At 43.5% G+C, this 10,058-nt stretch overlaps 1 long non-coding RNA gene across 1 annotated transcript; it reads left to right on the top strand.

Moving 5' to 3' along the window:
- The first annotated feature begins 7,126 nt into the window (after nt 1-7,126).
- On the top strand, nt 7,127-8,412 carry LOC123465311. The gene is made up of 2 exons (XR_006640532.1): nt 7,127-7,252; nt 8,102-8,412. It is a non-coding gene; the product is annotated as an uncharacterized LOC123465311 (long non-coding RNA).
- Nucleotides 8,413-10,058: the final 1,646 nt, after the last annotated feature.

Genomic DNA, 10,058 nt, shown 5'->3' with positions numbered 1-10,058 from the left:
TAACTTTCTTGGTTGGGTTTTATAATTTTTAAAAGCATTCTGGAGATTAGTTTATATGTATAGAAGAATAATCAGAAGACTTTTAATTGAAATCATTAAAACTTTTATATTTTTCAATATCAATTAGGCTTGGGTTAAAAAAATGATTTTGTAAATGTTTTTCATTGAATTCTGTCTAAGCGGGCTGATTAGTTTACAAAATGTCCATTGGTTTTACTAAGTACCAAGGAACATTTGTGAGTATGTTATATGATGGCCATAAACTTCAGTAATGTAACTTTTTGCTTTCATAAAGTGAATTTTTTTTAATCATGCCAGATTTTACATATCCAAAATGTGAAGAATATGCTTGTCTTAAAAAGTAGTCACCCATAGTCCTCTTCCCAAATGTGGATTCTTAGGAAGTCATTTTCGAGAGTAAATTGGCCCAGCTATTTTAGAGCTGTGTCTCACCACTAGCCTTTCACCACTGTATCAGCCTCCTCATTCTTCCGTTTTTCATCAAATAGCTTTGAGCAGTTTCCTAAAACTAGTTACATCCATGTTGCTTGCTGTTAGATACACCCAAGCAGAGGTTTTTTAAAAGGTCTGAGCAGTGGCAGCACCCAGCTGTCTCAGGAGAACGTCTGCGGGACCACACTGAAGGGACCACACTTAGTGGGAGATGGGTTGCGATACAATTGTTCAAAAACACAGTATTACTATGTTAGTGGCTCAGTTGTGTCTGGCTTTTTGCAATCCCATGGACGGTAGCCCGCCAGGCTCATCTGTTCTTAGGATTTCCCAGGCAAGAATGCTGGAGTGGGTAGCCATTCCCTTCTCCAGGGCATCTTCCTCACCCAGGGATAGAACCCTTGTCTCCTGCATTTCAGGCAGATTCTTTACCTTGGTCATGCCTCATATGTGCATGTGTGAGTTTGTGTGCACTAATGCACTTACGTCTACCATTTCTTTTCCTTTTTGGCCTTTCAGAGCGCATTTTTCATCTGAATTCTAAGGGTTTAAAGGTTTAACCCTCAATTTTAAGGGTTTGGCATTTCCAAACCCTTTTCTCTTTTAATATTTAAAAGTAAGATGAGGAAACAGTGTTACAAAGTAGACACTAGGGATAGCAATTTAAAAAATCATTTTTTCATACATTCAGTTCAGTTCAGTCACTCAGTTGTGTCCAACTCTTTGCAACCCCGCGGACTGCTGCACATCAGGCTTCCCTGTCCATCACCAACTCCCAGAGCCTACTCAAACTCATGTCTATTGAGTTGGTGATGCCATCCAACCATCTCATCCTCTGTCATCCCCTTCTCCTCCTGCCTTCGATCTTTCCCAGAATCAGGGTCTTTTCCAATGAGTCAGTTCTTCGCATTAGGTACCCAAAGTATTGGAGTTTCAGCTTCAGCATCAGTCCTTCCAAAGAATATTCAGGACTGATTTCCTTTAGGATGGACTGGTTGGATCTCCTTGCTGTCCAATGGTCCAACTCTCACATCCATACATGACTACTGGAAAAACCACAGCTTTGACTAGACAGACCTTTGTTGGTAAAGTAATGTCTCTGCTTTTTAATATGCTGTCTATGTTGGTCATAGCTTTTCTTCCAAGGAGCAAGCACCTTTTAATTTCATGGCTGCAGTCACCATCTGCAGTGATTTTGGAGCCCCCCAAAATAACGTCTTTCACGGTTTCCATTGTTTCCCCATCTATTTGCCATGAAGTGATGGGACTGGATGCCACAATCTTAATTTTCTGAATGTTGAATTTTAAACCAGCTTTTTCACTCTCCTCTTTCACTTTCATCAAGAAGCTCTTTAATTCTTCTTTGCTTTCTGCCATAAGGGTGGTGTCATCTGCGTATCTGAGGTTATTGATATTTCTCCTGGCAATCTTGATTCCAGCCCAGCATTTCACATGATGTACTTATATGAGGCACATGTAGAAGAGCACCAGGAACCTGAAGACCTTCATTCCAGTCCTATTTTTTCAGTCTTTTATTTACTTCCATATAACAAGAACGATATACAATCCTGTTGTCTCTTAAGGCAACTGTATTAGAAAGCCTTACCACACTGTCCAGCATCTCTTGCACTTTGGGTGTCTTTGGGGTTGGGTTCCCTATTCCCAGAAGCCTGTGTTTTCCTTTCTTTTTGCATTTTCTCATATTATAGGGGCTTCTCAGGTGGCTCAGACAGTAAAGAATCTCCCTGCAATGCAGGAGACATGAGTTCTATTCCTGGGTCAGGAAGATCCCTTGAAGAAGGGAACGGCAGCCCACTCCAGTATTCTTGCCTGGAGAATTCCATGGACAAAGGAGCCTGGCCAGCTACAGTCCATGGGTTCACAAAGAGTCAGACATGACTGAGTGACTTTCACTCCACTTCATATTGTTGTAGAATATCCTCCAGTAGTTTTCTAAGAAATTCAATGACAATTTGGTTTCTTTCTTTTTTAAAAATATTTATTTATTTGGCTTTGCTGGGTCTTCACTGTGGCATGTGGAATCTTTAGTTGCAACCTGCAAACTCTTAGTTGCTGCATGGAGGATCCAGTTCCCTGACCAGGGATAAAACCCAGGCCCCCTGCATTGGGAGCGTGGAGTCTTAGCCACTGGACCACCAGGGAAGTCCCAACAATTTGATTTCTGAACCTTTGTATGTGAGCTGGTTTTGATCTTTAAAAATATATATATATATATATATATTTTTTTTTTTTATTTATTTTTGACTGCATCTGGACTTAGCTGTGAAACACAGTATCTTTCATTGTGGCACTAGGGCTCTTTCTTGCAATGTGGGGGCTCCAGAATCCGTGGGCTCAGTAGTTGCAGCTTGAGGGGTTAGTTACAGCGCAGCTTGTGGGATCTGAGTTCTCCAGCCAGGGACTGAATCCATCTCCCCTGCACTGGAAGGTGGATTCTTAACCACTGGACCAGCAGGGAAGTCCCCTGATCTTTGCAATTAAAAAACTTCAGCAATTTTGTTGAGATAAAATGTATATATCATAGAGTTAACCTATTTAGAGCATAAAATTACATGACTTTTAGTATATTTACAGAGCTGTGCAGCCATCACCATAACCTAATTTTAGGACTTTTTTTATCATCCACCAAAGAAAGTTTATATCTATTAACCACAGTTAATTAACCCCATCTACTCTCTGGGGCTTCCTTGGTGGCTCAGGAGTAAAACTTCCACTTGCCAATACAGGAGATGTGGGTTTGATCCCAGGGTTGGGAAGATCCCCTGGAGAAGGAAATGGCAACCCACTCCGTTATTCATGCCTGGGACATCCCATGGACAGATGAACCTGGTGGGCAAGGTCCATGGGGTTGCAAGGAATTGGCACAACTTAGCGACTCAGCAATAACAATAATCTACTTTCCATCTCTACAGATTTGTCTATTATGAAATGTACCTAAATGTGATCATACAATATGTGGTTTTCTGTGATGGTTCTTTCACCTAGTGAAATATTTTTTTAGGTTCCTGCATGTGGTATATGTCAAGGCTTCACTCCTTTTTATTGTTGAATAACAGTCTATTGCATGGTTATCTGTGTATCCATTCAACAGCTGATAGACATTTGGCTGGTTTCCAGTTTCAGGATATTACAAACAAAGCTGCTGTGAATATTCATGTATAAGTCTGTTATAGACATATGCTTTTATTTTTCTTGATTTAATGCCGAGAAGTGGAATATTTGAATTATATGGTCTATATGTTTGACTTTTTAAAAAATTTTCATATTTCCACCCGCAGTACACTTTCCATAAGCTTTTTGGAAAAAGCTGTTTGGAAATTTCATGCTGGTGTACTTTGTTGTAGGTATATCATTGTGCCCACTTTGTGGGCTCTTTCGGTTTGGAGATGAGTTTTCTTCCATCTGGACAATTTTGTGGAATTATATCTTTCGTTTCCTCTCTGCTATTTTCTCTGCAATGTCTTTCTAGGACTTCTATTGCTCAGGCTGATTCTTTCACTAGTCTTCTTTCTTTCCTATTATACATTGTTTCATTTGTTCTAATTTCTAGGAGATTTCTTTGACTTTTTCTTCCACCTTCCTTTAAAAAATAATTGTTTTTGTATTTATATTCTAAGCTCTGTTTCTTTTATGGATGCAACAGCTTCTCTCTCTCTCAGGTAATTACAATTTTTAAAAAAGATTTATTCTACTGTCTCCATTGTCTTTCCTCTGAATTCTTCTGTTTGTTCTGGTTTCTCTCTCAGGCTGGAGGCATTCCTTGAACGTCTGTGATCTTTGCATACCCCTCATATTTGAGAGGGAGATGTCAAAAGCTCTCAGAAGCTGCATGTGGATGGTGTACTTCTCTATGATTGGTTAAATGTGACATCTTTGGGAAATCCCTAAATATTAATATCTATTGCGCTTTGTTTGATATTTATTTGGAGGGAGATATTAAATGTGTCCAGGGCTCCCGACTGCTGGCTTTCTGGGTGCAGGGAGGGGAAGGGGCCTCCCAATTCAGGATGCAGAACTTCACTTCACCCTCATAGAGCCCAGAATCCCACTTGCATGTCAGCTCAGCCCCTGGTCCCTAAGTCCACAGCCCCCGTGCCTCCACATTTCCCACAGTCATTTCTGGTTTCCCGGGCCGGGGTGGGAGGGAGCCTGAGGCCTCCTTGGAGATTGATCCAAAACCCATTTCCAGCCCTTGCCTGTCCTGTAGTCCGTGGCACTGTGCCTTTTGGTTCACAGCTCACGGGTGGCTCTGCAGGGTACACTGGCCTCCTGCCAATGCCCAGCTGCCCACATTGGGTGGAAGCTCCTTTCTCTTGTTGAAGCAGTTTCTGCTGCTCCATCGGCTTTCAGATTGGCTGGCATTTTATAATATAATAAATCAACTACACTTTAATTACAAAAAGAAGAAGAAGAAATCTCTCTTCCGTTTTTGCCTCCTTTCTTGTACACCTCATCCAGGCAGGTTTGTACTTAAAAAAAAATTTTTTTTAATTATTTATTTTTGGCTGCACTGGATCTCCGTTGCTGTGTGCAGGCTTTCTCTAGTTGTGGAGAGCAGAGGCTTCTCTCTAGTTGCGTTGTGATGGCTTCTCATTGCGGTGGCTTCTCTTGTTGCAGAACTTGGGCTCTAGGATGTGCGGGTTCCATAGTTACAGCTCCTGGGCTCTAGAGCACAGGCTCAGTAGTGGTGGTGCCTGGGCTTAGTTGCTGCACGGCATGTGGGATCCTACTGGATCAGGGATAGAACCCGTGTTCCCTGCATTGGCAGGTGGATTCTTAACCACTTGACTACCAAAGAAGCCCAGGTGTGTACCCTATTATTGAATACACCTTATTTATAATGTCTTTTCTGTCATCTTAGTGGAGTTTGGGGAGAGAGGGGATAAGTACTTCTCCTCTGGATTCATCAGCGCATTGGTGTTCCCTGTGTGACAGGCACTCCTCCGGGTGATGGGACGGCAGCTGACATTCTAGGGAGAATGGAGACTAGGGTGTGTGTAAGGACTCCATGGAGAACAGACATACGTAGTAAGTAGGTAAGTTCCAGTGTGTTAGAAGGTGTATGTGCTACAGACAGATAGGGAAGGGATGGAGGAAAATGGAGCATGGAAGTTCAGGGATGAGGCTGCCATTTGAAACACTGAGGAGGTAACATTTGGATAAAGACCCAAAGAAGCTGAGGGCATGCACCATGCATACCCAGGGCAGGCTGCTCCAGACAGAGAGAAGCACCCCAGCAAAGGCCATGAGGTGGGATTGCTTGGGGTGGGGGGTGAGGGGTAAGGAGGATTTGTTGGAGCAGATGAGTGAGGGGACATAACAGGAAAGGAGCTCGGAGGTAGAGAGAGGTCCCAGTCACGTGGGGTCTTGTCAGTCTTTACAAGGTCTTGGGCTTTCTCTTGGGGCCACATGGGGAGCCACTGCCATTTTGAGCAGAGGGTTGACATGGTGAGACATCCCTTATTTCGAAAGGCTCACTCTGGTTGCTGGGTTCAGAACAGACCATGGCAATTGGAAGCAGGGTGACCTGTCAGGAGGCTGCTACAGTAAACCAGAGCAGTGGTGGATGGTGGCTTGGATGGGGGTGATGTGGAGATTGAGATGGAACATGGGCTTCTGGATTTATCTTGAAAGTAGAACTTGCAGAGTTCCTTGGACTCTGATGTGAGGTGTGAGAAAAAGGATGATCAGAAATGACTCCAAGATAATTGCCCTGAGCAAGGGTGGAGCTGTCTTTAGTCGCGATGAGAAGGCTGCGGGTGGGTTGAGTGGGTGTGGACGGGAAGAGGAGGTTCCGTTCCAGACACACTTGGTTTGCGATGTCTTAGTTGGCTTCCAAGAGGAGACGTCAAACAGGCAAGACCAGGCTGGAGATGGAAACGTGGGAGTCCCCTGGTCTAAGAACGGCATTTCACGTGGGCTTAGGTGAAACTGATGTGTCGATGCAAGTTCGATTGCTTGTAACAAATGAACCGCCCTGAGGGAGAAGATTGATGGTGGGGGAGGTTGTAGGGGTAGGTGAAGGGTACCTGGGAACTCTGAACTTTCTGTTTAATTGTGCCATGGGACCAAAATTCTTTTGAAAAACAGTCTATTTGTTTATGAGACTTGATGGTATGGCCAAGGGAGTAAGCGTGCAAGACAAGAGATCCAAAAACCTACAGTGCCCTCCTTCAGGAGGAAGGAGAGGTGGCGGTAGGGACAGCAAATGTGGCAGAAAGAAAGAAGAGTAGGAAAGCGTGGTGTCTTGAAAGTCAAAGGAAGAAAGTGGTTCAGGATGGGGGGCAGGATCCACAGGGTCAGATGATGACAGTGGGTCAAGTAAGACGGAGATGGAGCTGACTGTCGGAATTCCCAAGGGGGAAGCCAGTGTGACTTTGCAAGAGCAGTTGAGTGGGGTGGTGAAGATGCAAGCAGACTGGAGAGGCTTAGGAGGCTGAGAGGAGACGGTGACTACAGACAACTAATGGAGGCACTTTGCTGAGAAGCTGCAGTGAAATAGAGCAACTTTTTTTTTTTTTTTTTTGGCTTTGAGATTGGAGAAATGCAAGTATGACCGCACGATGCTGTAATTCAAATCTGTCTTTGCTTAGCAGGAATCCCAATTTGAATTTTAAACATACAGAAAGCCCTGCCTTTTTTGTAGGTACATCTTCATGGATACAGCATGATACAAGACAGAAAGAGCTAAGCCAAGAAGACCACCTTCTGATGACTCAGGAAAGCAAGCATCAATCCTTGGCAAAGTCATCTGGATCTCAGTTTCCTGGTCTGCAGCGTAAGACGCTGATCTCCAAGGATCTAGCTATGATATGGCATGAATGGGTGACTTGAAAAGCAAGGGAGATCAAAGCTGGGAAAAGCAGACAATGTCTGCTTGCTTCTTCCATGGAAAGTTAAGAGTTTAAAGAAAGCACAACTAATGTTGTAAAGATGTGGGCTTAAAAATTTGTAGATTAACACTAGTAGAGATTTTGATCAGTTTCCAACTACCAAACCCATCCCCTCATTGAAAAGCATATTCACCACAGAAATTTTATAAAACATGAAAATATAATAATGAATATTAAAATCACTCATTATCCCAACATCTAGAAATAAATGATAGTAACATTGTGGAGTCATTTCCTTCAAGCTTTCTATCTATAAATATAATACCGTATTTCCTCTCTTCCCTCAATGAAAAATGCCTCTATAATTGTATCCTGTTTTTTTCAATGACAGCCTCACAAACATGTTCTCTGCATCACCAAATATTCTTCACTACTTCTTGAAAAGTGAAAGTGAAATCACTCAGTGGTGTCCCACTCTTTGCGACCCCATGGACTGTAGCCTACCAGGCTTCTCAGTCCATGGGATTTTCCAGGCAAGAGTACTGGAGTGGGTTATCATTTCCTTCTCCAGAGGATCTTCCAGACCCAGGGATCAAACCCGGGTCTCCTGCATTGTTGGCAGACGCTTTACCCTCTGAGCCACCAGGGAAGCCCATACAGCTGTTCAAAATTCCATCCTAGGAATACACTGTAACTTAGTCTTTCTATGAATGGGCATTTATAGCTATCATAAATAGCGCTGATAAAAGAAGTGTTAGGATGTTCAACTTTGCACATAAATCTTTGTATTTTAGGCTTCCCTGGTGGTCCAGTGATTAAGAATCCACCTTGCAACACAGTGGACACCAGTTCAAGTCCATGGTCCAGAAAGATCCCACCCATCTTGGGGCAACTAAGCCCATGTGCCACAACTGCTGAGCCCGTGCTCCAGGGTCCCGAGCTCCAGAATCCCACTCTCCACAATAAGAGAACCTGCGGCGATGGGAAGCCCACGCACCGCAACTGGAGGGTAGCCCCCACTGGCCACAAATAGAGAAAGCCAGCACACAGCAACGAAGACCCAGCAGAGCCAAAAGGTTTAAAAATGAATAAACAAATAAATAAATCTTTGCTTGTCTTATTCTTTCTTTGGCATAAACAGCCACTTGTAGAATTATTCACTGGTCCAATGGGTGGAAACATTCTCAAGGCTCTTGGGTATATTGCCAAAAACCACCTGAACACACCTGCCTCTCTTACCTTCCAGAGAGGTTGTAACAATTTACTTTCCCGCCTTCACTGTGTGTGTCAATTACATCATGCTGTTACAAACCTTGCCAACTTCCTATGATTTCTTTTTAAAAGTCACCTTTCACTGAATATAAGACAAAGTTTATTACTTATTAAAACAGCATTGTAGGGGGAGTGATTCAGATTCCAGTATATTTTTGTGTGCCTACATGCTCTGGGCACTGTGCCAGATGCTTTCTTGTTTACTCCTGTTTATTGTGAACACCACACCCTTAGAATGTAGGTGGCATCCTTTCCTTGTCCAATCCTAGGAGTCTGTGTTGAAAGACACACAGTTGGGGAATTCCCTGGAAGTCCAGTCATTAGGATTCTGTGCACCTACTGCCAAGGACACAGGTTTGATTCCTGCTAAGGGAACTAAGAGCCTGCAAACTTCGAGGTGCAGCCAAAAAAACCCAAAAGACACACAGTTGGTCTGATATATGGTTGAGATCGATACCCAGGGCTCTTGATTCCAAGCTTGGGGCTTCGGTATTTACTTATTTTACTACACCTCACCTGCTTCAAATGGCTGAGAATAGTCTTTATGACTCTAAGCTATTTCCCATTTATTGTGTGTGCTCAGTCCCTCAGTCATGTCTAACCCTCTGTGACCCCATAGACTGTAGCCCAGCCAGGCTTCTCTGCTCGTGGAATTTTCCAGGCAAGAATCCTGGAGCGGGTTGTCATTTCTTCCTCCAGGGGATCTTCCAAACCCAGGGATGAACCCACGTTTCCTGTGTCTCCTGTGTTGGCAGGCAGAGTCTTTACCACTGCACCACCTGGAATCAATTTTATTGTAAAAGACTAAAAGGTATTCACAGCTTACCAGTTTTTGTTTTTTAAGGTTTTGCGAATAAAAAAATATCAAATTCTAGAGTCAGTGATAATTCTGAAATTCTGCTTTACCAGGAGACATCCTAGTCCCCTGCTCCTTGCCTCGTCAGAGTGAAAGTGGTTCAACAAAAGGTGAGTCCAACAGGGCTAGGAAGGGCCAAGCTGATTGTCCTCTTCTTTCCTAGACTGGTTGCTGCTACTGCTGCTGTTAAGTCACTTCAGTCATGTCCAACTGTGCAACCCCATGGACTGCAACCTACCAGACTCCGTCCGTGGGATTTTCCAGGCAAGAGTACTGGAGTGGGTCGCCAGTGCCTTCTCCACCTAGACTGGTTACCAGTGTTTGTAAAGGCTTGAGATGAGCTACAGAAAGTGAGTGACGCTATTCGGATGGAGAGTACCTTCAGGTACTGCAAGCCACAGGCAGCACTTGAATGCTGTGGGAAGGGTGTGTGTGTGTTTTCTTTTGGCAAGCCTTAGGAGCCATGAGGCTATATACTTCTATACTTGGTCTTCTGCACAGCACACATTGAAAACTGGCTGTTGGATCTTCAGACACTTGAGACAAGTATTTATAGCAATTTCATGAGGACAGTCTTTTCATGCCCCGAAACAAATTTTAAACTGTGACCGTTGACCGATGGG

Source organism: Bubalus bubalis, chromosome 23 (genome assembly GCF_019923935.1).
Source record: "Bubalus bubalis isolate 160015118507 breed Murrah chromosome 23, NDDB_SH_1, whole genome shotgun sequence".
In the NCBI taxonomy this organism is placed as follows: Eukaryota; Metazoa; Chordata; class Mammalia; order Artiodactyla; family Bovidae; genus Bubalus; species Bubalus bubalis.
This window is presented reverse-complemented; position numbering and strand designations above follow the sequence as displayed.